The following is a 26,913-nucleotide window of genomic DNA, read 5'->3' as shown; positions in this document are numbered from 1 at the left end:
TGTTTATAACTTTTGAATGCAGCAATTGTAAGATTTTGAATTCAGAGCGCAAACGAGCACCGATAATGCGAAGATACCTCGTAAATTCCAACTATTCCTGTTCATTTGTTTTCGGGAAACAGTTTACGGAAAAAATTCAATGAAATGTTTATAACTTTCGAATGCAGCATTCGTATGATTTGAAATTGAGAGGGCAAACGAGCATCGACAACACAAAGATACCTTGTTAATTTCGACCTCTTCTGTTTTTTTGTTATCGGGAAACAGTGTACGGGAAAAAAATTCAATAAAATGTTTATAAATTTTGAATGCAGCATTCGTATAATTCGAAATTCAGAGGGCAAACGAGCACCGATAATACGAAAATACCTCGTGAATTTCAACTTTCTTTGTGCATTTGTTATCGGAAAACAGTGAACGGCAAAAATTCATCGAACCATTTATAATTTTCGAATGCAGAAATCGTAAGATTTTGAATTGAGAGGGCAATCGAGCACCGATAATACGAAGATACTTCGTGAATTTCAGCCTTCTTTGTTAATTTGTTTTCGGGAAACAGTGTCCGGGAAGAATCCAATGCAATGTTCATAACTTTTGAATGCAGCATTCGTATGATTTGAAATTCAGGAGGCAAACGAGCACCGATATTACAAAGATATATCGTAAATTTGAACTTTTCTTGTCCATTCGTTTTCAAAATACAGTGTACGGGAAAAATTTAATGAAATGTTTATTACTTTTGAATGCAGCATTCGTATGATTTGAAATTTGAAGCGCAAGTGAGCGACAATAATACGAAGATACCTGGTGAATTCCAACCTTTTCTGTCTATTCGTTTTCGGAGAACAGTGTACGGGATGAATTCAATAAAATGTTTATAAATTTTGAATGCAGCATTCGTATAATTCGAAATTCAGAGGGCAAACGAGCACCGATAATACGAAAATACCTCGTGAATTTCAACTTTCTTTGTTCATTTGTTATCGGAAAACAGTGAACGGCAAAAATTCATCGAAATATTCATAACTTTCGAATGTAGAAATCGTAAAATTTGAAATTCAGAGGGCAAACGAGCACCGATAATACGAAGATACCTCGTGAATTTCAGCCTTCTTTGTTAATTTGTTATCGGAAAACAGTGTACGGGAAAAATTAAATGCAATATTTATAACTTTCGAATGCAGCATTTGTTTAATTTGAAATTCAGGAGGCAAACTAGCACCGATAATACGAACATACCTCGTGAATTTCAACCATTCCTGTCTATTCGTTTTCGGAGAACAGTGTACGGGAAAAATTCAATGAAATGTTTATAACTTTCGAATGCAGCATTCGTATGATTTGAAATTGAGAGGGCAAACAAGCACTGATAATACGAAGATACCTCGTGAATTTCAACCTTTTCTGTTCATTTGTTTTCGGGTAACAGTGTACGGGAAAAATTCAATGAAATGTTTATAACATTCGAATGCAGCATTCGTATGATTTCAAATCTAGAGGGCAAACGAGCACCGATAATACGAAGATACCTCGTGAATTTCAGCCTTCTTTGTTAATTTGTTATCGGGGAACAATGTACGGCAAGAATTCATCGGAATGTTTATATTTTTTGAATGCAGCAATCGAAAGATTTTGAATTTAAAGCGCAAACGAGCACCGATAATACGGAGATACCTTGTAAATTCCAACCATTTTCGTTTATTTGTTCTTGGAAAACAGTTCACGGGAAAAATTCAATGAAATGTTTATAACTTTCGAATGCAGCATTCGTATGATTTAAGATTCAGAGGGCAAACAAGCACCGATCATACGAAGATACCTCGTTAATTTCAACCATTTCTGTTCATTTGTCATCGAAGAACAGTTGACGAAAAACATTCAATGAAATGTTCATAACTTTCGAATGCAGCATTCGTATGATTTACAATTAAGAGGGCAAACGAGCACCGATAAGACAAAGATACCTCGTAGATTTCAACTATTTCTGTTCATTCGTTTTCGGGAAACAGTTTACGGGAAAAAATTCAATGAAATGTTTATAGCTTTTGAATGCAGCATTCGTATGATTCGAAATTAAGAGGGCAAACGAGCATCGACGATACGAAGATACCTCGTGAATTTCAACCTTTTCTGTTGATTTGTTTTCGGGAAACAGTGTACGGAGAGAATTCAATGAAATGTTCATAACTTTTGAATGCAGCATTCGTATGATTTGGAATTGAAAGGGCAAACGAGCATCGACAATACAAAGATACCCCGTGAATTTCAACTATTTCTGTTCATTCAAAATCGGAAAACAGTGTACGGGAAGAATTCAATGAAATGTTCATAACTTTCGAATGCAGCATTCGTATGATTTGAAATTCAGAGGGGAAACGAGCACCGATAATACAGAGATACCTGGTGAATTTTGACGAGCACTGATGATACGGAAATACCTCGTGATTTTCAACCATTTCTGTTCATTTGTTATCGGGAAACAGTCTACGGAAAAAATTCAATCAGATGTTCATAACTTTTGAATGCAGCATTCGTATGATTCAAAATCCAGAGAAAAAACGAGCACTGATAATACGAAGATACCTCGTGAATTTCAACCTTCTTTGTTCATTTGTTATCGGAAAACAGTGTACGAGTAAAATTCAGTGCAATGTTTATAACTTTTAAATGCAGCATTCGTATGATTTGAAATTCAGAGGGCAAACGAGCACTGATAATACGGAGATACCTCGTAGATTTCAACCGTCACTGTTCATTTGTTATCGGAGAACAGTTTACGGAAACAATTCTTCGGGAAGTTTATAACTTTTGAATGCAGCATTTGTTTGATTTGAAATTCAGGAGGCAATAGGGCACCGATATGACGAAGATATATCGTGAATTTCAACCTCTTCTGTTCATTTGTTATCGAGAAACAGTTTACGGGAAAAATTCAATGAAATGTTTCGAACTTTTGAATGCAGCATTTGTATGATCTGAAATTTAGAGGACAAACGAGCACCGATAATACAGGAATACCTCGTAAATTTCAACGAGCACTGATGATACGGAAATACCTCGTGATTTTCAACCTTTTCTGTTCATTCGTTTCTCCAGAACAGTGTACGGAAAGAATTCAATGAAATGTTCATAACTTTCGAATGCAGCATTCGTATGATTTGAAATTCAGAGGGCAAACAAGCACCGACAATACGAAGATACCTCGTGGATTTCAACTATGACTGTTCATTTGTTATTAATAAACAGTTCACGGAAACAATTCAATAGAAAGTTCATAACTCTCAAATCCAGCATTTGTTCAATTTGAAGTTCGGTAAGCAAACGAGCACCGATAATACGAAGATCCCTCGTGAATTTCAACCTTTTCTGTCAATTTAATTTTGAGATACAGTGTACGGAAAAATTCCATCGAAATGTTCATAACTTTTGAATGCAGCATTCGTATGATTTGAAATTGAGAGGGCAAACGAGCAACAAAAATACATAGATAGCCCGTAAATTTACACCTTTTTTGTTCATTTGTTATCGAGAAACAGTTGACGGGAGAAATCCAATGAAATGTTTTCAACTTCTGGATGCAGCATTTGTATGATTCGAAATTTAGAGGGCAAACGAGCACCAATAATACGAAGATACCTCGTGAATTTCGATCTTTTCTGTTCATTTGTTTTCTTAGAACAGTGTACGGAAAGAATCCAATGGAATGTTCATCACTTTTGGATGCAGCATTCGTATGATTTGGAATTCGAAGGGCAAACGAGAACCGATGATACGGAGATACCTCGTAAATTTCAACCATTTCTGTTCATTTGTTATCAGGAAACAGTTGACGGGAAAAATTCAATGATATGTTTATAACTTCTGAATGCAGCATTCGTATGATTTCAAATTCAGAGGGCAAACGAGCACCGATGATACGAAGATACCTCGTGAATTTGAACCATTTCCTTTCATTTGTTATCAAAGAACAGTTCACGGGAAAAATTCAATGAAATGTTTATAACTTTCGAATGCAGCATTCGTATGATTTGAAATTCAGAGGGCAAACGAGCACCGATAATACGAAGATACCTCGTGAATTTGATTGATTTCCTTTCATTTGTTATCGGAGAACAGTTCACGGAGAAAATTCAATGAAATGTTCATAACTTTTGAATGCAGCATCTGTATGATTTGAAATTTAGAGAGCAAACGAACATCGACAATACGAAGGTACCCCGTGAATTTACACCTCTTCTGTTGATTTGTTCTCGGAATACAGTTACGGAAGAAATTCAACGAAATGTTTATAACTTTTGAATGCAGCATTTGTATGATCTGAAATTCAGAGGATAAACGAGCACCGATAATACAGGAATACCTCGTGAATTTCAACGAGCACTAATGATACGGAAATACCTCGTGATTTTCAACTTCTTTTGTTTATTCGTTTTTTCAGATCAGTGTACGGAAAGAATTCAATGAAATGTTTATAACTTTCGAATGCAGCATCCGTATGATTTGAAATTTAAAGAGCAAACGAACATCGACAATACGAAGATACCCTGTGAATTTACACCTCTTTTGTTCATTCGTTATCGGGAAACAGTAGACGGAAAAAATTCAATGAAATGTTAATAACTTTTGAATGCAGCATTCGTCTGATTTGAAATTCGGAGGGCAAAAGAGCACCAATATTACGGAGATCTATCGTGTATTTGAACCTTTTCTATTCATTTGTTTTCGGGGAACAGTGTACGGAGAAAATTTAACGAAATGTTTATAACTCTTGAATCCAGCATTCGTATAATTTGGAATTCAGAGGGCAAACGATCACCGATAATACGAAGATACCTCGTGAATTTCAACCTTCTTTGTTCATTTGTTATCGGGAAACAGTGTACGGCAAGAATTCATCGAAATGTTTATATTTTTTGAATGCAGCAATCGAAAGATTTTAAATTCATATCGCAAACGAGCACCGATAATGCGAAGATACCTCGTAAATTTCAACCATTTCTGTTCATTTGTTTCCGGGAAACAGTGTTCGGAAAGAATTTAATGAAATGTTTATAACATTCGAATGCAGCATTCGTATGATTTCAAATCTAGAGGGCAAACGAGCACCGATAATACGAAGATACCTAGTGAATTTCAACCTTTTCTGTTCATTTGTTATTGGAAAACAGTTCACGGAAAAAATTCAATGAAATGTTTATAGCTTTTGAATGCAGCATTCGTATGATTTGAAATTCAGGAGGCATACGAGCACCGATATTACAAAGATATATCGGAAATTTGAACTTTTTTCGTCTATTCGTTTTTGAAATACAGTGTACGGAAAAAATTTAATGAAATGTTTATTACTTTCAAATGCAGCATTCGTATGATTTGAAATTTGGAGCGCAAGTGAGCGACGATAATACGAAGATACCTCGTGAATTTCAACCTTTTCTGTCTATTCGTTTTCGGAGAACAGTGTACGGGATGAATTCAATGAAATATTTATAACTTTCGAATGCAGAATTTGTTCAATTTGAAATTCAGGAGGCAAACTAGCACCGATAATACGAAGATACCTCGTGAATTTCAACCATTTCTGTTCATCTGTTTTCGAGAAACAGTTTACGGGAAAAAATTCAATGGAATGTTTATAGCTTTTGAATGCAGCATTCGTATGATTTGGAATTGGAAGGGCAAACGAGCATCGACAATACGAAGATACCTCGTGAATTTCAACTATTTCCGTTTATTTCATATCAGAAAAAAGTGTACGGGAAGAATTCAATGAAATGTTCATAACTTTCGAATGCAGCATTCGTATGATTTGAAATTCAGGCGGCATACGAGCACCGATATTACAAAGATATATCGGAAATTTGAACTTTTTTTGTCCATTCGTTTTTAAAATACAGTGTACGAAAAAAATTGAATGAAATGTTCATTACTTTTGAATGCAGCATTCGTATGTTTTGAAATTTGGAGCGCAAGTGAGCGACGATAATCCGAAGATACCTCGTGAATTTCGACCTTTTCTGTCTATTCGTTTTCGGAGAACAGTGTACGGGATGAATTCAATGAAATATTTATAACTTTCGAATGCAGAATTTGTTCAATTTGAAATTCAGGAGGCAAACTAGCACCGATAATACGAAGATACCTCGTGAATTTCAACCATTTCTGTTTATTTGTTATCGGAAAACAGTTTACGGGAAAAATTCAATGAAATATTTATAACTTTTGAATGCAGCAATTGTAAGATTTTGAATTCAGAGCGCAAACGAGCACCGATAATGCGAAGATACCTCGTAAATTTCAACCATTTCTGTCCATTCGTTTTCGGTAAACAGTTTACGGGAAAAATTCAATGAAATGTTCATAACTTCCGAATACAGCATTCGTATGATTTGAAATCAAGAGGGCAAACAAGCACCGATAATACGAAGATACCTCGGTAATTTCAACCTCTTCTGTTTATTTGTTATCGGAAAACAGTGTACGGGAAAAAAATTCAATAAAATGTTCATAAATTTTGAATGCAGCATTCGTATAATTTGAAATTCAGAGGGCAAACGAGCACCGATAATACGAAAATACCTCGTGAATTTCAGCCTTCTTTGTTAATTTGTTTTCGGGAAACAGTGTACGGGAAGAATTCAATGCAATGTTCATAACTTTTGAATGCAGCATTCGTATGATTCGAAATTCAGGAGGCATACGAGCACCGATATTACAAAGATATATCGTAAATTTGAACTTTTCTTGTCCATTCGTTTTTAAAATACAGTGTACGGAAAAAATTTAATGAAATGTTTATTACTTTTAAATGCAGCATTCGTATGTTTTGAAATTTGAAGCGCAAGTGAGCGACGATAATACGAAGATACCTCGTGTACGATATGAATTCAATGAAATATTTATAACTTTCGAATGCAGCATTTGTTCAATTCGAAATTCAGGAGGCAAACTAGCAATGATAATACGAAGATACCTCGTGAATTCTAACCATTTCTGTTCATTCGTTATCGGAAAACAGTTTACGGGAAAAATTCAATGAAATGTTTATAACTTTTGAATGCAGCAATTGTAAGATTTTGAATTCAGAGCGCAAACGAGCACCGATAATGCGAAGATACCTCGTAAATTTCAATCATTTCTGATCATTTGTTTTCGGGAAACAGTTTACGGGAAAAATTCAATGAAATGTTCATAATTTTCGAATGCAGCATTCGTATGATTTGAAATTCAGAGGGCGAACGAGCACCGATAATACGAAGATACCTTGTTAATTTCAACCTTTTCTGTTTATTTGTTATCGGAAAACAGTGTACGGGAAAAAAATTCAATAAAATGTTTATAAATTTCGAATGCAGCATTCGTATAATTTAAAATTCAAAGGGCAAACGAGCACCGATAATGCGAAGATACCTCGTGAAATCAAACCATTGCCGTTCATTTGTTATTGGAAAACAGTTTACGGAAAAAATTCAATGAAATGTTTATAGCTTCTGAATGCAGCATTCGTATGATTTGAAATTGAGAGGGCATCGTCAATACGAAGATACCTCGTGAATTTAACCCTTTTCTGTTCATTCGTTTTCGGAAAACAGTGTTTAGGAAGAATTCAATGAAATAATTATAACATTCGAATGCAGCATTCGTATGATTTTAAATCTGAAGGGCAAACGAGCACCGATGATACGAAGATACCTAGTGAATTTCAACCTTTTCTGTCCATTTGTTATTGGAAAACAGTTCACGGGAAAAATTCAATGAAATGTTTATAGCTTTTGATGTAGCATTCGTATGATTTGAAATTCAGGAGGCATACGAGCACCGATATTACAAAGATATATCGAAAATTTGAACTTTATTTGTCTATTCGTTTTTGAAATACAGTGTACGGAAAAAATTCAATGAAATGTTCATTACTTTTAAATGCAGCATTCTTATAATTCGAAATTCAGAGGGCAAACGAGCACCGATAATACGAGAATACCTCGTGAATTTCAACCTTCTTTGTTCATTTGTTATCGAAAAACAGTGAACGGCAAAAATTCATCGAAATATTCATAACTTTCGAATGCAGGAATCGTAAGATTTCAAATTTAGAGGGCAAATGAGCACCGATAAAACAAAGATACCTCGTGAATTCCAGCCTTCTCTGTTAATTTGTTTCCGGGAAACAGTGTACGGGAAGAATTCAATGCAATATTCATAACTTTCGAATGCAGCATTTGTTCAATTTGAAATTCAGGAGGCAAACTAGCACCGATAATACGAAGCTACCTCGTGAATTTCAACCATTCCTGTCTATTCGTTATCGGGAAACAGTTTACGGGAAAAATTCAATGAAATGTTCATAACTTTCGAATACAGCATTCGTATGATTTGAAATTCGGAGGGCAAACAAGCACCGATAATACGAAGATACCTAGTGAATTTCAACCTCTTCTGTTTATTTGTTATTAGGAAACAGTGTACGGGAAAAAAATTCAATAAAATGTTTATAAATTTTGAATGCAGCATTCGTATAATTTGGAATTCAGAGGGCAAACGAGCACCGATAATACGAAGATACCTCGTGAATTTCAACCTTCTTTGTTCATTTGTTATCGGGAAACAGTGTACGGCAAGAATTCATCGAAATGTTTATATTTCTTGAATGCAGCAATCGAAAGATTTTAAATTCATAGCGCAAACGAGCACCAATAATGCGAAGATACCTCGTGAATTCAAACCATTTCCGTTTATTTGTCATTGGAAAACAGTTTACGGGAAAAATTCAATGGAATGTTTATAGCTTTTGAATGCAGCATTCGTATGATTTGGAATTGAGAGGGCAAACGAGCACCGATAATGCGAAGATACCTCGTAAATTTCAACCATTTCTGTTCATTTGTTTTCGGGAAACAGTGTTCGGAAAGAATTTAATGAAATGTTTATAACATTCGAATGCAGCATTCGTATGATTAAAAATCTAGAGGGCAAACGAGCACCGATCATACGAAGATACATCGTGAATTTTGACCTTTTCTGTCTATTCGTTTTTGGAGAACAGTGTACGGGAAGAATTCAATGCAATATTTATAACTTTCGAATGCAGCATTTGTTCAATTTGAAATTCAGGAGGCAAACTAGCACCGATAATACGAAGCTACCTCGTGAATTTCAACCATTCCTGTTTATTCGTTATCGGGAAACAGTTTACGGGAAAAATTCAATGAAATGTTTATAACTTTTGAATGCAGCAATTGTAAGATTTTGGATTCAGAGCGCAAACAAGCACCGATAATACGAAGATACCTAGTGAATTTCAACCTCTTCTGTTCATTTGTTATCAGTAAACAGTGTACGGGAAAAAAATTCAATAAAATGTTTATAAATTTTGAATGCAGCATTCGTCTGATTTGAAATTCGGAGGGCAAAAGAGCACCAATATTACGGAGATCTATCGTGTATTTGAACCTTTTCTATTCATTTGTTTTCGGGGAACAGTGTACGGAGAAAATTTAACGAAATGTTTATAACTCTTGAATCCAGCATTCGTATAATTTGGAATTCAGAGGGCAAACGATCACCGATAATACGAAGATACCTCGTGAATTTCAACCTTCTTTGTTCATTTGTTATCGGGAAACAGTGTACGGCAAGAATTCATCGAAATGTTTATATTTTTTGAATGCAGCAATCGAAAGATTTTAAATTCATATCGCAAACGAGCACCGATAATGCGAAGATACCTCGTAAATTTCAACCATTTCTGTTCATTTGTTTCCGGGAAACAGTGTTCGGAAAGAATTTAATGAAATGTTTATAACATTCGAATGCAGCATTCGTATGATTTCAAATCTAGAGGGCAAACGAGCACCGATAATACGAAGATACCTAGTGAATTTCAACCTTTTCTGTTCATTTGTTATTGGAAAACAGTTCACGGAAAAAATTCAATGAAATGTTTATAGCTTTTGAATGCAGCATTCGTATGATTTGAAATTCAGGAGGCATACGAGCACCGATATTACAAAGATATATCGGAAATTTGAACTTTTTTCGTCTATTCGTTTTTGAAATACAGTGTACGGAAAAAATTTAATGAAATGTTTATTACTTTCAAATGCAGCATTCGTATGATTTGAAATTTGGAGCGCAAGTGAGCGACGATAATACGAAGATACCTCGTGAATTTCAACCTTTTCTGTCTATTCGTTTTCGGAGAACAGTGTACGGGATGAATTCAATGAAATATTTATAACTTTCGAATGCAGAATTTGTTCAATTTGAAATTCAGGAGGCAAACTAGCACCGATAATACGAAGATACCTCGTGAATTTCAACCATTTCTGTTCATCTGTTTTCGAGAAACAGTTTACGGGAAAAAATTCAATGGAATGTTTATAGCTTTTGAATGCAGCATTCGTATGATTTGGAATTGGAAGGGCAAACGAGCATCGACAATACGAAGATACCTCGTGAATTTCAACTATTTCCGTTTATTTCATATCAGAAAAAAGTGTACGGGAAGAATTCAATGAAATGTTCATAACTTTCGAATGCAGCATTCGTATGATTTGAAATTCAGGCGGCATACGAGCACCGATATTACAAAGATATATCGGAAATTTGAACTTTTTTTGTCCATTCGTTTTTAAAATACAGTGTACGAAAAAAATTGAATGAAATGTTCATTACTTTTGAATGCAGCATTCGTATGTTTTGAAATTTGGAGCGCAAGTGAGCGACGATAATCCGAAGATACCTCGTGAATTTCGACCTTTTCTGTCTATTCGTTTTCGGAGAACAGTGTACGGGATGAATTCAATGAAATATTTATAACTTTCGAATGCAGAATTTGTTCAATTTGAAATTCAGGAGGCAAACTAGCACCGATAATACGAAGATACCTCGTGAATTTCAACCATTTCTGTTTATTTGTTATCGGAAAACAGTTTACGGGAAAAATTCAATGAAATATTTATAACTTTTGAATGCAGCAATTGTAAGATTTTGAATTCAGAGCGCAAACGAGCACCGATAATGCGAAGATACCTCGTAAATTTCAACCATTTCTGTCCATTCGTTTTCGGTAAACAGTTTACGGGAAAAATTCAATGAAATGTTCATAACTTCCGAATACAGCATTCGTATGATTTGAAATCAAGAGGGCAAACAAGCACCGATAATACGAAGATACCTCGGTAATTTCAACCTCTTCTGTTTATTTGTTATCGGAAAACAGTGTACGGGAAAAAAATTCAATAAAATGTTTATAAATTTTGAATGCAGCATTCGTATAATTTGAAATTCAGAGGGCAAACGAGCACCGATAATACGAAAATACCTCGTGAATTTCAGCCTTCTTTGTTAATTTGTTTTCGGGAAACAGTGTACGGGAAGAATTCAATGCAATGTTCATAACTTTTGAATGCAGCATTCGTATGATTCGAAATTCAGGAGGCATACGAGCACCGATATTACAAAGATATATCGTAAATTTGAACTTTTCTTGTCCATTCGTTTTTAAAATACAGTGTACGGAAAAAATTTAATGAAATGTTTATTACTTTTAAATGCAGCATTCGTATGTTTTGAAATTTGAAGCGCAAGTGAGCGACGATAATACGAAGATACCTCGTGTACGATATGAATTCAATGAAATATTTATAACTTTCGAATGCAGCATTTGTTCAATTCGAAATTCAGGAGGCAAACTAGCAATGATAATACGAAGATACCTCGTGAATTCTAACCATTTCTGTTCATTCGTTATCGGAAAACAGTTTACGGGAAAAATTCAATGAAATGTTTATAACTTTTGAATGCAGCAATTGTAAGATTTTGAATTCAGAGCGCAAACGAGCACCGATAATGCGAAGATACCTCGTAAATTTCAATCATTTCTGATCATTTGTTTTCGGGAAACAGTTTACGGGAAAAATTCAATGAAATGTTCATAATTTTCGAATGCAGCATTCGTATGATTTGAAATTCAGAGGGCGAACGAGCACCGATAATACGAAGATACCTTGTTAATTTCAACCTTTTCTGTTTATTTGTTATCGGAAAACAGTGTACGGGAAAAAAATTCAATAAAATGTTTATAAATTTCGAATGCAGCATTCGTATAATTTAAAATTCAAAGGGCAAACGAGCACCGATAATGCGAAGATACCTCGAGAAATCAAACCATTGCCGTTCATTTGTTATTGGAAAACAGTTTACGGAAAAAATTCAATGAAATGTTTATAGCTTCTGAATGCAGCATTCGTATGATTTGAAATTGAGAGGGCATCGTCAATACGAAGATACCTCGTGAATTTAACCCTTTTCTGTTCATTCGTTTTCGGAAAACAGTGTTTAGGAAGAATTCAATGAAATAATTATAACATTCGAATGCAGCATTCGTATGATTTTAAATCTGAAGGGCAAACGAGCACCGATGATACGAAGATACCTAGTGAATTTCAACCTTTTCTGTCCATTTGTTATTGGAAAACAGTTCACGGGAAAAATTCAATGAAATGTTTATAGCTTTTGATGTAGCATTCGTATGATTTGAAATTCAGGAGGCATACGAGCACCGATATTACAAAGATATATCGAAAATTTGAACTTTATTTGTCTATTCGTTTTTGAAATACAGTGTACGGAAAAAATTCAATGAAATGTTCATTACTTTTAAATGCAGCATTCTTATAATTCGAAATTCAGAGGGCAAACGAGCACCGATAATACGAGAATACCTCGTGAATTTCAACCTTCTTTGTTCATTTGTTATCGAAAAACAGTGAACGGCAAAAATTCATCGAAATATTCATAACTTTCGAATGCAGGAATCGTAAGATTTCAAATTTAGAGGGCAAATGAGCACCGATAAAACAAAGATACCTCGTGAATTCCAGCCTTCTCTGTTAATTTGTTTCCGGGAAACAGTGTACGGGAAGAATTCAATGCAATATTCATAACTTTCGAATGCAGCATTTGTTCAATTTGAAATTCAGGAGGCAAACTAGCACCGATAATACGAAGCTACCTCGTGAATTTCAACCATTCCTGTCTATTCGTTATCGGGAAACAGTTTACGGGAAAAATTCAATGAAATGTTCATAACTTTCGAATACAGCATTCGTATGATTTGAAATTCGGAGGGCAAACAAGCACCGATAATACGAAGATACCTAGTGAATTTCAACCTCTTCTGTTTATTTGTTATTAGGAAACAGTGTACGGGAAAAAAATTCAATAAAATGTTTATAAATTTTGAATGCAGCATTCGTATAATTTGGAATTCAGAGGGCAAACGAGCACCGATAATACGAAGATACCTCGTGAATTTCAACCTTCTTTGTTCATTTGTTATCGGGAAACAGTGTACGGCAAGAATTCATCGAAATGTTCATATTTCTTGAATGCAGCAATCGAAAGATTTTAAATTCATAGCGCAAACGAGCACCAATAATGCGAAGATACCTCGTGAATTCAAACCATTTCCGTTTATTTGTCATTGGAAAACAGTTTACGGGAAAAATTCAATGGAATGTTTATAGCTTTTGAATGCAGCATTCGTATGATTTGGAATTGAGAGGGCAAACGAGCACCGATAATGCGAAGATACCTCGTAAATTTCAACCATTTCTGTTCATTTGTTTTCGGGAAACAGTGTTCGGAAAGAATTTAATGAAATGTTTATAACATTCGAATGCAGCATTCGTATGATTAAAAATCTAGAGGGCAAACGAGCACCGATCATACGAAGATACATCGTGAATTTTGACCTTTTCTGTCTATTCGTTTTTGGAGAACAGTGTACGGGAAGAATTCAATGCAATATTTATAACTTTCGAATGCAGCATTTGTTCAATTTGAAATTCAGGAGGCAAACTAGCACCGATAATACGAAGCTACCTCGTGAATTTCAACCATTCCTGTTTATTCGTTATCGGGAAACAGTTTACGGGAAAAATTCAATGAAATGTTTATAACTTTTGAATGCAGCAATTGTAAGATTTTGGATTCAGAGCGCAAACAAGCACCGATAATACGAAGATACCTAGTGAATTTCAACCTCTTCTGTTCATTTGTTATCAGTAAACAGTGTACGGGAAAAAAATTCAATAAAATGTTTATAAATTTTGAATGCAGCATTCGTATAATTTGGAATTCAGAGGGCAAACGAGCACCGATAATACGAAGATACCTCGTGAATTTCAACCTCCTTTGTTCATTTGTCATCGGGAAACAGTGTACGGCAAGAATTCATCGAAATGTTTATATTTCTTGAATGCAGCAATCGAAAGGTTTTGAATTCATAGCGCAAACGAGCACCGATAATGCGAAGATACCTCGTAAATTTCAACCATTTCTGTTCATTTGTTTTCGGGAAACAGTGTTCGGAAAGAATTTAATGAAATGTTTATAACATTCGAATGCAGCATTCGTATGATTAAAAATCTAGAGGGCAAACGAGCACCGATCATACGAAGATACCTAGTGAATTTCAACCTTTTCTGTCTATTTGTTATTGGAAACAGTTCACGGGAAAAATTCAATGAAATGTTTATAGCTTTTGAATGCAGCATTCGTATGATTTGAAATTCAGAAGGCATACGAGCACCGATATTACAAAGATATATCGGAAATTCGAACTTTTTTTGTCCATTCGTTTTCAAAATACAGTGTACGAAAAGAATTTAATGAAATGTTTATTACTTTTGAATGCAGCATTCGTATGATTTGAAATTTGGAGCGCAAGTGAGCGACGATAATACGAAGATACCTCGTGAATTTCAACCTTTTCTGTCTATTCGTTTTCGGAGAACAGTGTACGGGATGAATTCAATAAAATATTTATAACTTTCGAATGCAGCATTTGTTCAATTCGAAATTCAGGAGGCAAACTAGCACCGATGATACGAAGATATCTCGTGAATTTCAACCATTTCTGTTTATTCGTTATCGGAAACAGTTTACGGGAAAAATTCAATGAAATGTTTATAACTTTTGAATGCAGCAATTGTAAGATTTTGAATTCAGAGCGCAAACGAGCACCGATAATGCGAAGATACCTCGTAAATTCCAACTATTCCTGTTCATTTGTTTTCGGGAAACAGTTTACGGAAAAAATTCAATGAAATGTTTATAACTTTCGAATGCAGCATTCGTATGATTTGAAATTGAGAGGGCAAACGAGCATCGACAACACGAAGATACCTTGTTAATTTTGACCTTCTCTGTTTTTTTGTTATCGGGAAACAGTGTACGGGAAAAAAATTCAATAAAATGTTTATAAATTTTGAATGCAGCATTCGTATAATTCGAAATTCAGAGGGCAAACGAGCACCGATAATACGAAAATACCTCGTGAATTTCAACTTTCTTTGTTCATTTGTTATCGGAAAACAGTGAACGGCAAAAATTCATCGAACCATTTATAATTTTCGAATGCAGAAATCGTAAGATTTTGAATTGAGAGGGCAATCGAGCACCGATAATACGAAGATACTTCGTGAATTTCAGCCTCCTTTGTTAATTTGTTTTCGGGAAACAGTGTCCGGGAAGAATTCAATGCAATGTTCATAACTTTTGAATGCAGCATTTGTATGATTTGAAATTCAGGAGGCAAACGAGCACCGATATTACAAAGATATATCGTAAATTTGAACTTTTCTTGTCCATTCGTTTTCAAAATACAGTGTACGGGAAAAATTTAATGAAATGTTTATTACTTTTGAATGCAGCATTCGTATGATTTGAAATTTGGAGCGCAAGTGAGCGACGATAATACGAAGATACCTCGTGAATTTCAACCTTTTCTGTCTATTCGTTTTCGGAGAACAGTGTACGGGATGAATTCAATAAAATATTTATAACTTTCGAATGCAGCATTTGTTCAATTCGAAATTCAGGAGGCAAACTAGCACCGATGATACGAAGATATCTCGTGAATTTCAATCATTTCTGTTTATTCGTTATCGGAAAACAGTTTACGGGAAAAATTCAATGAAATGTTTATAACTTTTGAATGCAGCAATTGTAAGATTTTGAATTCAGAGCGCAAACGAGCACCGATAATGCGAAGATACCTCGTAAATTCCAACTATTCCTGTTCATTTGTTTTCGGGAAACAGTTTACGGAAAAAATTCAATGAAATGTTTATAACTTTCGAATGCAGCATTCGTATGATTTGAAATTGAGAGGGCAAACGAGCATCGACAACACAAAGATACCTTGTTAATTTCGACCTCTTCTGTTTTTTTGTTATCGGGAAACAGTGTACGGGAAAAAAATTCAATAAAATGTTTATAAATTTTGAATGCAGCATTCGTATAATTCGAAATTCAGAGGGCAAACGAGCACCGATAATACGAAAATACCTCGTGAATTTCAACTTTCTTTGTGCATTTGTTATCGGAAAACAGTGAACGGCAAAAATTCATCGAACCATTTATAATTTTCGAATGCAGAAATCGTAAGATTTTGAATTGAGAGGGCAATCGAGCACCGATAATACGAAGATACTTCGTGAATTTCAGCCTCCTTTGTTAATTTGTTTTCGGGAAACAGTGTCCGGGAAGAATCCAATGCAATGTTCATAACTTTTGAATGCAGCATTCGTATGATTTGAAATTCAGGAGGCAAACGAGCACCGATATTACAAAGATATATCGTAAATTTGAACTTTTCTTGTCCATTCGTTTTCAAAATACAGTGTACGGGAAAAATTTAATGAAATGTTTATTACTTTTGAATGCAGCATTCGTATGATTTGAAATTTGAAGCGCAAGTGAGCGACAATAATACGAAGATACCTGGTGAATTCCAACCTTTTCTGTCTATTCGTTTTCGGAGAACAGTGTACGGGATGAATTCAATAAAATGTTTATAAATTTTGAATGCAGCATTCGTATAATTCGAAATTCAGAGGGCAAACGAGCACCGATAATACGAAAATACCTCGTGAATTTCAACTTTCTTTGTTCATTTGTTATCGGAAAACAGTGAACGGCAAAAATTCATCGAAATATTCATAACTTTCGAATGTAGAAATCGTAAAATTTGAAATTCAGAGGGCAAACGAGCACCGATAATACGAAGATACCTCGTGAATTTCAGCCTTCTTTGTTAATTTGTTATCGGAAAACAGTGTACGGGAAAAATTAAATGCAATATTTATAACTTTCGAATGCAGCATTTGTTTAATTTGAAATTCAGGAGGCAAACTAGCACCGATAATACGAACATACCTCGTGAATTTCAACCATTCCTGTCTATTCGTTTTCGGAGAACAGTGTACGGTAAAAATTCAATGAAATGTTTATAACTTTCGAATGCAGCATTCGTATGATTTGAAATTTAGAGGGCAAACAAGCACTGATAATACGAAGATACCTCGTGAATTTCAACCTTTTCTGTTCATTTGTTTTCGGGTAACAGTGTACGGGAAAAATTCAATGAAATGTTTATAACATTCGAATGCAGCATTCGTATGATTTCAAATCTAGAGGGCAAACGAGCACCGATAATACGAAGATACCTCGTGAATTTCAGCCTTCTTTGTTAATTTGTTATCGGGGAACAATGTACGGCAAGAATTCATCGGAATGTTTATATTTTTTGAATGCAGCAATCGAAAGATTTTGAATTTAAAGCGCAAACGAGCACCGATAATACGGAGATACCTTGTAAATTCCAACCATTTTCGTTTATTTGTTCTTGGAAAACAGTTCACGGGAAAAATTCAATGAAATGTTTATAGCTTTTGAATGCAGCATTCGTATGATTCGAAATTAAGAGGGCAAACGAGCATCGACGATACGAAGATACCTCGTGAATTTCAACCTTTTCTGTTGATTTGTTTTCGGGAAACAGTGTACGGAGAGAATTCAATGAAATGTTCATAACTTTTGAATGCAGCATTCGTATGATTTGGAATTGAAAGGGCAAACGAGCATCGACAATACAAAGATACCCCGTGAATTTCAACTATTTCTGTTCATTCAAAATCGGAAAACAGTGTACGGGAAGAATTCAATGAAATGTTCATAACTTTCGAATGCAGCATTCGTATGATTTGAAATTCAGAGGGGAAACGAGCACCGATAATACAGAGATACCTGGTGAATTTTGACGAGCACTGATGATACGGAAATACCTCGTGATTTTCAACCATTTCTGTTCATTTGTTATCGGGAAACAGTCTACGGAAAAAATTCAATCAGATGTTCATAACTTTTGAATGCAGCATTCGTATGATTCAAAATCCAGAGAAAAAACGAGCACTGATAATACGAAGATACCTCGTGAATTTCAACCTTCTTTGTTCATTTGTTATCGGAAAACAGTGTACGAGTAAAATTCAGTGCAATGTTTATAACTTTTAAATGCAGCATTCGTATGATTTGAAATTCAGAGGGCAAACGAGCACTGATAATACGGAGATACCTCGTAGATTTCAACCGTCACTGTTCATTTGTTATCGGAGAACAGTTTACGGAAACAATTCTTCGGGAAGTTTATAACTTTTGAATGCAGCATTTGTTTGATTTGAAATTCAGGAGGCAATAGGGCACCGATATGACGAAGATATATCGTGAATTTCAACCTCTTCTGTTCATTTGTTATCGAGAAACAGTTTACGGGAAAAATTCAATGAAATGTTTCGAACTTTTGAATGCAGCATTTGTATGATCTGAAATTTAGAGGACAAACGAGCACCGATAATACAGGAATACCTCGTAAATTTCAACGAGCACTGATGATACGGAAATACCTCGTGATTTTCAACCTTTTCTGTTCATTCGTTTCTCCAGAACAGTGTACGGAAAGAATTCAATGAAATGTTCATAACTTTCGAATGCAGCATTCGTATGATTTGAAATTCAGAGGGCAAACAAGCACCGACAATACGAAGATACCTCGTGGATTTCAACTATGACTGTTCATTTGTTATTAATAAACAGTTCACGGAAACAATTCAATAGAAAGTTTATAACTCTCAAATCCAGCATTTGTTCAATTTGAAGTTCGGTAAGCAAACGAGCACCGATAATACGAAGATCCCTCGTGAATTTCAACCTTTTCTGTCAATTTAATTTTGAGATACAGTGTACGGAAAAATTCCATCGAAATGTTCATAACTTTTGAATGCAGCATTCGTATGATTTGAAATTGAGAGGGCAAACGAGCAACAAAAATACATAGATACCCCGTAAATTTACACCTTTTTTGTTCATTTGTTATCGAGAAACAGTTTACGGGAGAAATCCAATGAAATGTTTTCAACTTCTGGATGCAGCATTTGTATGATTCGAAATTTAGAGGGCAAACGAGCACCAATAATACGAAGATACCTCGTGAATTTCGATCTTTTCTGTTCATTTGTTTTCTTAGAACAGTGTACGGAAAGAATCCAATGGAATGTTCATCACTTTTGGATGCAGCATTCGTATGATTTGGAATTCGAAGGGCAAACGAGAACCGATGATACGGAGATACCTCGTAAATTTCAACCATTTCTGTTCATTTGTTATCAGGAAACAGTTGACGGGAAAAATTCAATGATATGTTTATAACTTCTGAATGCAGCATTCGTATGATTTCAAATTCAGAGGGCAAACGAGCACCGATGATACGAAGATACCTCGTGAATTTGAACCATTTCCTTTCATTTGTTATCAAAGAACAGTTCACGGGAAAAATTCAATGAAATGTTTATAACTTTCGAATGCAGCATTCGTATGATTTGAAATTCAGAGGGCAAACGAGCACCGATAATACGAAGATACCTCGTGAATTTGATTGATTTCCTTTCATTTGTTATCGGAGAACAGTTTACGGAGAAAATTCAATGAAATGTTCATAACTTTTGAATGCAGCATCTGTATGATTTGAAATTCAAAGAGCAAACGAACATCGACAATACGAAGGTACCCCGTGAATTTACACCTCTTCTGTTGATTTGTTCTCGGAATACAGTTACGAAAGAAATTCAACGAAATGTTTATAACTTTTGAATGCAGCATTTGTATGATCTGAAATTCAGAGGATAAACGAGCACCGATAATACAGGAATACCTCGTGAATTTCAACGAGCACTGATGATACGGAAATACCTCGTGATTTTCAACTTCTTCTGTTTATTCGTTTTTTCAGATCAGTGTACGGAAAGAATTCAATGAAATGTTTATAACTTTCGAATGCAGCATCCGTATGATTTGAAATTTAAAGAGCAAACGAACATCGACAATACGAAGATACCCTGTGAATTTACACCTCTTCTGTTCATTCGTTATCGGGAAACAGTAGACGGAAAAAATTCAATGAAATGTTAATAACTTTTGAATGCAGCATTCGTCTGATTTGAAATTCGGAGGGCAAAAGAGCACCAATATTACGGAGATCTATCGTGTATTTGAACCTTTTCTATTCATTTGTTTTCGGGGAACAGTGTACGGAGAAAATTTAACGAAATGTTTATAACTCTTGAATCCAGCATTCGTATGATTTAAAATTAAGAGGGCAAACGAGCACCAATGATACAGAAATATCCCGTGAATTGACACCTCTTCTGTTGATTTATTTCCGGGAAACAGTGTACGGAAAGAATTCAATGAAATGTTCATCACTTTTGAATGCAGCATTTGAATGATTTAAAATTCTCAAAGGCAAAAAAGCACCAATATAACAAAGATATATCGTGTATTTGAACCTTTTCTATTCATTTGTTTTCGGAATACAGTTACGGAACAAATTCAATGAGATGTTTGTAACTTTTGAATGCAGCATTCGTATGATTTCAAATTCAGAGGGAAAACGAGCACCGATGATACGAAGATACCCTGTGAATTCCAACCTTTTCTGTTCATTTGTTATCGGCAAACAGTTTACGGTAACATTTCAATGAAAAGTTTATAACTTCTGAATGCAGCATTTGTTTAATTTAAAATTCAGGAAGCAAACGAGCGCTGATATTACAGAGATATATCGTAAATTTGAACCTTTTTTTCATTTATTTGGTTTCGGGATACAGTGTACGGAAAAATTCCAACGCAATGTTTATAACTTTCGAATGCAGCATTCGTATGATTTGAAATTCAGAGGGCAAACGAGCACCGATAATACGAAGATACCTAGTGAATTTCAACCTTTTCTGTTCATTTGTTATCGGGAAACCGTGTACGGGAAAAAATCAATGAAATGTTGATAACTTTCGAATGCAGCATTCGTATGTTTTGAAATTCGGAAGGGCAAACGAGCACTGATAATACGAAGATACCTCGTGAATTTCAACCTTTTCTGTTCATTCGTTTTCGGGAACCAGTGTACGAAAAGAATTCAATGAAATGTTCATAACTTTCGAATGCAGCATTCGTATGATTTGGAATCCAGAGGGCAAACGAGCACCGATGATACGAAGATACCTCGTAAATTTCAACGATTTCCGTTCATTTGTGATCGGGAAACAGTTTACGGGAAAAACTCAATAAAATGTTCATAACTTTCGAATGCAGCATTCGTATGATTTGAAATTGAGAGGGCAAACGAGCATCGACAATACGTAGATACCTCGTGAATTTCAACTATTCCTGTTCATTTGATATCGGAAAACAGTGTACGGGAAAAATTCAATGAAATGTTCATAACTCTCGAATGCAGCAATCGTCAGATTTGAAATTAAGAGAGCGAACGAGCACTGATAATACGAAGATACCTCGTCAATTTCGACCTTTTCTGTTCATTTGTTTTCGGAAAACAGTGTACGGGAAAAATTCAATGAAATGTTCATAACTTTCGAATGCAGCATTCGTATGATTTGAAATTCAGAGGGCAAACGAGCACCGATAATACGAAGATACCTCGTAAATTTCAACCATTTCTGTTCATTTGTCATCGTAGAACAGTTTACGGGAAACATTCAATGAAATGTTTATAACTTTTGAATGCAGCATTCGTGTGATTCGAGATTCGGAGGGCAAACGAGCACTGATAATACGAAGATACCTCGTGAATTTCAACCATTTCTGTTCATTTGATTTCGGAAAACAGTGTACGGGAAAAATTCAATGAAATGTTCATAACTCTCGAATACAGCAATCGTCAGATTTGAAATTAAGAGAGCGAACAAGCACTGATAATACGAAGATACCTCGTGAATTTGAACCATTTCCTTTCATTTGTTATCAAAGAACAGTTTACGGGAAACATTCAATGAAATGTTTATAACTTTCGAATGCAGCATTCGTATGATTTACAATTAGGAGGGCAAACAAGCACCGATAAGACGAAGATATCTCGTAAATTCCAACCATTTCTGTTTATTTGTTCTCGGGAAACAGTCTACGGGAACAGCTTAATGAAATGTTCATAACTCTCGAATGCAGCATTCGTATGATTGGGAATTCAGAGGGCAAACGAGCACCGAAAATACGAAGATACCTCGTAAATTCCAACCTCTTCTGTTTATTTGTTATCGGGAAACAGTGTACGGGAAGAAATTTGATGAAATGTTCATAATTTTGAATGCAGCATTGGTATCATTCGGAATTCAGAGGGCAAACGAGCACCGATAATGCGAAAATACCTCGTGAATTCGAACCATTCTCGTTCATTTGTTATTGGAAAACAGTTTACGGGAAAAATTCAATGAAATGTTTATAGCTCTTGAATGCAGCATTCGTATGATTTGAAATCGAGAGGGCAAACGAGCATCGTCAATACGAAGATACCTCGTGAATTTTAACCTTCTTTGTTCATTCGTTTTCGGGAACCAGTGTACGGGAAAAATTCAATGAAATATTCATAACTTTCGAATGCAGCATTCGTATGATTTGGAATTTAGAGGGCAAACGAGCACCGATAATACGAAGATACCTCGTGAATTTCAACGATTTCCGTTCATTCGTTATCGGGAAACAGTTTACGGGAAAAATTCAATAAAATGTTCATATCTTTCGAATGCAGCATTCGTATGATTTGAAATTGAGAGGGCAAACGAGCACCGATAATACGAAAATACCTAGTGAATTCCAACCTTCTCTGTTCATTTGTTATTGGAAAACAGTTCACGGGAAAAATTCGATGAAATATTCATAGCTTTTGAATGCAGCATTCGTATGATTTGAAATTGGAAGGGCAAACGAGCATCGACAATACGAAGATACCTCGTAAATTTCAACTTTTTCTGTTCATTTGTTTTTGGAAAACAGTGTTCGGGAATAATTCAATGAAATGTTTATAACTTTCGAATGCAGCATTCGTATGATTTGAAATTCAGAGGGCAAACGAGCACCGATAATACAAAGATACCTAGTGAATTTTAACCTTTTCTGTTCATTTGTTATCGGAAAACAGCGTACGGGAAAAATTCAATGAAATGTTTATAACTTCCGAATGCAGCATTCGTATGTTTTGAAATTCGGAAGGGCAAACGAGCACTGATAATACGAAGATACCTAGTGAATTTCAACCTTTACTGTCCATTTGTTATTGGAAAACAGTTTACGAGAAAAATTCAATGAAATGTTTATAGCTTTTGAATGCAGCATTCGTATGATTTGAAATTGAGAGGGCAACCGAGCATCGACAATACGAAGATACCTCGTAAATTTCAACCTTTCCTGTTCATTTGTTCTCGGAAAACAGTGTTCGGGAAGAATTCAATGAAATGTTTATAACACTCGAATGCGGCATTCGTATGTTTTGAAATTCGGAAGGGCAAACGAGCACTGATAATACGAAGATACCTCGTCAATTTCGACCTTTTCTGTTCATTTGTTTTCGGAAAACAGTGTACGGGAAAAATTCAATGAAATGTTCATAACTTTCGAATGCAGCATTCGTATGATTTGAAATTCAGAGGGCAAACGAGCACCGAAAATACGAAGATACCTCGTAAATTTCAACCATTTCTGTTCATTTGTCATCGTAGAACAGTTTACGGGAAACATTCAATGAAATGTTTATAACTTTTGAATGCAGCATTCGTGTGATTCGAGATTTGGAGGGCAAACGAGCACTGATAATACGAAGATACCTCGTGAATTTCAACCATTTCTGTTCATTCGATTTCGGAAAACAGTGTACGGGAAAAATTCAATGAAATGTTCATAACTCTCGAATACAGCAATCGTCAGATTTGAAATTAAGAGAGCGAACAAGCACTGATAATACGAAGATACCTCGTGAATTTGAACCATTTCCTTTCATTTGTTATCAAAGAACAGTTTACGGGAAACATTCAATGAAATGTTCATAACTTTCGAATGCAGCATTCGTATGATTTACAATTAGGAGGGCAAACAAGCACCGATAAGACGAAGATATCTCGTTAATTCCAACCATTTCTGTTTATTTGTTCTCGGGAAACAGTCTACGGGAACAGCTCAATGAAATGTTCATAACTCTCAAATGCAGCATTCGTATGATTGGGAATTCAGAGGGCAAACGAGCACCGAAGATACGAAGATACCTCGTAAATTCCAACCTCTTCTGTTTATTTGTTATCGGGAAACAGTGTACGGGAAGAAATTTGATGAAATGTTCATAATTTTGAATGCAGCATTGGTATCATTCGGAATTCAGAGGGCAAACGAGCACCGATAATGCGAAGATACCCTGTGAATTCCAACCTTTTCTGTTCATTTGTTATCGGCAAACAGTTTACGGAAACATTTCAATGAAAAGTTTATAACTTCTGAATGCAGCATTTGTTTAATTCAAAATTCAGGAAGCAAACGAGCGCTGATATTACAGAGATATATCGTAAATTTGAACCTTTTTTTCATTTATTTGGTTTCGGGATACAGTGTACGGAAAAATTCCAACGCAATGTTTATAACTTTCGAATGCAGCATTCGTATGATTTGAAATTCAGAGGGCAAACGAGCACCGATAATACGAAGATACCTAGTGAATTTCAACCTTTTCTGTTCATTTGTTATCGGGAAACCGTGTACGGGAAAAAATCAATGAAATGTTTATAACTTTCGAATGCAGCATTCGTATGTTTTGAAATTCGGAAGGGCAAACGAGCACTGATAATACGAAGATACCTCGTGAATTTCAACCTTTTCTGTTCATTCGTTTTCGGGAACCAGTGTACGGAAAGAATTCAATGAAATGTTCATAATTTTGAATGCAGCATTGGTATCATTCGGAATTCAGAGGGCAAACGAGCACCGATAATGCGAAGATACCTCGTGAATTTCAACCTTTTCTGTTTCTTTGTTATCGGAAAACAGTGTACGGGAAAAATTCAATGAAATGTTCATAACTTTTGAATGCAGCATTCGTATGATTTGGAATTGAAAGGGCAAACGAGCATCGACAATACGAAGATACCCCGTAAATTTTAACTTTTTTCGTTTATTTGTTATTGGAAAACAGTTCACGGGAAAAATTCAATGAAATGTTCATAGCTTTTGAATGCAGCATTCGTATGATTTGAAATTGAGAGGGCGAACAAGCATCGACAATACGAAGATACCTCGTGAATTTCAACCTTTTCTGTTTATTTGTTTTCGGAAAACAGTGTTCGGGAAGAATTTAATGAAATGTTTATAACTTTCGAATGCAGCATTCGTATGATTTGAATTTCAGAGGGCAAACGAGCACCGATAATACGAAAATACCTAGTGAATTCCAACCTTCTCTGTTCATTTGTTATTGGAAAACAGTTCACGGGAAAAATTCGATGAAATATTCATAGCTTTTGAATGCAGCATTCGTATGATTTGAAATTGAAAGAGCAAACGAGCATCGACAATACGAAGGTACCTCGTAAATTTCAACCTTTTCTGTTCATTTGTTTTTGGAAAACAGTGTTCGGGAAGAATTCAATGAAATGTTTATAACTTTCGAATGCAGCATTCGTATGATTTGAAATTCAGAGGGCAAACGAGCACCGATAATACGAGGATACCTAGTGAATTTCAACCTTTTCTGTTCATTTGTTCTCGGAAAACAGTGTTCGGGAAGAATTCAATGAAATGTTTATAACACTCGAATGCGGCATTCGTATGATTTGAAATTCAGAGGGCAAACGAGCACTGATAATACGAAGATACCTAGTGAATTTCAACCTTTTCTGTTCATTTGTTATTTGAAAACAGTTCACGGGAAAAATTCGATGAAATGTTCATAACTTTCGAATGCAGCATTCGTATGATTTGAAATTCAGAGGGCAAACGAGCACCGATAATACGAAGATACCTCGTAAATTTCAACCATTTCTGTTCATTCGTCATCGTAGAACAGTTTACGGGAAACATTCAATGGAATGTTTATAACTTTTGAATGCAGCATTCGTGTTATTCGAGATTCGGAGGGCAAACGAGCACTGATAATACGAAGATACCTCGTGAATTTCAACCATTTCTGTTCATTTGATATCGGAAAACAGTGTACGGGAAAAATTCAATGAAATGTTCATAACTCTCGAATGCAGCAATCGTCAGATTTGAAATTAAGAGATTGAACAAGCACTGATAATACGAAGATACCTCGTGAATTTGAACCATTTCCTTTCATTTGTTATCAAAGAACAGTTTACGGGAAACATTCAATGAAATGTTTATAACTTCCGAATGCAGCATTCGTATGATTTACAATTAGGAGGGCAAACAAGCATCGATAAGACGAAGATATCTCGTAAATTCCAACCATTTCTGTTCATTTGTTTTCGGGAAACAGTCTACGGGAACAGCTCAATGAAATGTTCATAACTCTCGAATGCAGCATTCGTATGTTCGGGAATTCAGAGGGCAAACGAGCACCGAAAATACGAAGATACCTCGTAAATTCCAACCTCTTCTGTTTATTTGTTATCGGGAAACAGTGTACGGGAAGAAATTTGATGATATGTTCATAATTTTGAATGCAGCATTGGTATCATTCGGAATTCAGAGGGCAAACGAGCACCGATGATGCGAAGATAC

This window comes from Athalia rosae, chromosome 8 (genome assembly GCF_917208135.1).
Source record: "Athalia rosae chromosome 8, iyAthRosa1.1, whole genome shotgun sequence".
Taxonomy (NCBI): domain Eukaryota; kingdom Metazoa; phylum Arthropoda; class Insecta; order Hymenoptera; family Athaliidae; genus Athalia; species Athalia rosae.
This window is presented reverse-complemented; position numbering follows the sequence as displayed.